The sequence below is a fragment of the Microtus ochrogaster genome, chromosome 2 (assembly GCF_000317375.1).
Source record: "Microtus ochrogaster isolate Prairie Vole_2 chromosome 2, MicOch1.0, whole genome shotgun sequence".
Taxonomy (NCBI): Eukaryota; Metazoa; Chordata; class Mammalia; order Rodentia; family Cricetidae; genus Microtus; species Microtus ochrogaster.
In genome coordinates, this window is record NC_022010.1 from 73,459,570 (window position 1) to 73,461,281 (window position 1,712).

The following is a 1,712-nucleotide window of genomic DNA, read 5'->3' on the forward strand; positions in this document are numbered from 1 at the left end:
AAAGAACAGATTTTGGCACTACTTCTGGGTAGCTGCATTTTTTTTTTGAATGGGCTCTGTTTGCTGGCAGTGAGCAGGGGCACCACAGTTCCTTTGAGAGAGGTATTCCCGACTCAGCATTGGCAGCAAAGGCAGCAAAGCTTCTTTGGGGAGGGCTTTCTAGTTCATGCTGGCACAAAATGCTCTGGCTCTTTTGAGAGGTCTGGCTACAGAGCATTTGAATGGGGTTTGTGAGCAGAGTGCTACAGGTTGATTGTTGTTGGAGGCTGCTCATTCATTTCCTGGCCACCCAGACTCCCAAAATAATCACACAGAATTTATTATTTGCAAAACTGTTTGGCCAATAGCTTAAGCATGTTTCTGGCTAGTTCTTATCTTAAATTAACCCATTCCTATTGATCACCATGAGGTTGTGCCCTACAGGCAAAATTTTGGCTGGCAGCTCAAGACTTTTTCCTCTCATGCCATGGCTTCTCTCAGACTCTGCCTTCTTTCTCCCAGCATTCAGTTTAGTTTTCTCACCTAACTCTATTCTGCTAAGCCACTGGCTGAAAGAGTTTTATTCATTAACCAATGAAAGCATCACATATACAGAAGAATTTCCCACACCATTTCCCCTGATTGGTGCTATGTGGGTGGATATTAGAGCACAGCTAAAGCAGACCAATTCCAGGAAGACTTACTATTCAAAGACAAGTTCACCACATGTGACAACTTGATATAAGAACCACTTGGATCTCTTCCTTCCGGTTCCCGCAGCCTCTCCAGCCATGAGCAGCAAAGTCTCTCGCAACACCCTGTACGAGGCGGTGCGGGAGGTCCTGCACGGGAATCAGCGCAAGCACCGCAAGTTTCTGGAAACGGTGGAGCTGCAGATCAGCCTGAAGAACTACGACCCCCAGAAGGACAAGCGTTTCTCGGGCACCGTCAGGCTCAAGTCCACCCCTCGCCCCAAGTTCTCAGTGTGTGTCCTGGGGGACCAGCAGCACTGCGATGAGGCCAAGGCCGTGGATATCCTCCACATGGACATAGAGGCGCTGAAGAAGCTCAATAAGAACAAGAAGTTGGTCAAAAAGCTGGCCAAGAAGTATGACGCCTTTCTGGCCTCTGAGTCTCTGATCAAGCAGATCCTGCGTATCCTGGGCCCAGGCCTGAACAAGGCTGGCAAGTTCCCTTCCCTGCTGACACACAATGAAAACATGGTGGCCAAAGTGGACGAGGTGAAGTCCACGATCAAGTTCCAGATGAAAAAGGTGCTGTGTCTGGCTGTCGCTGTTAGCCACGTGAAGATGACCGACACGAGCTGGTCTACAACATCCACTTGGCTGTCAATTTCTTGGTGTCCTTGCTCAAGAAGAACTGGCAAAATGTCCGGGCTTTGTATATCAAGAGCACCATGGGCAAGCCCCAGCGTCTTTACTAGGATGCCCCAATAAACCTTCGTGCTACTCTAAAAAAAAAAAAAGAACCACTTGGAGCTTTTTTCAGAAGCAAAAATGAGCCTCTTCAATAGTTAAAAACAATATATAATAAGACAATGTTTCCTCTGGTTATTCAATTATTTGAGAGCACTTTGGTTATTCCTACTGTATAATCTTCAATAGTAAGGATTATAAAACTTGTCAATAATAGCTTATATACATCTGTTGCACCCTATTCCACCTCTTTCTTTGAAAAAATTTCTATCAAAATTGTTACTACCTCAGACTGGT

General features: G+C 45.9%; 1 pseudogene; it reads left to right on the forward strand.

Moving 5' to 3' along the window:
* The first annotated feature begins 757 nt into the window (after positions 1 to 757).
* LOC101998735 lies at positions 758 to 1,465 on the forward strand (annotated as a pseudogene).
* Positions 1,466 to 1,712: the final 247 nt, after the last annotated feature.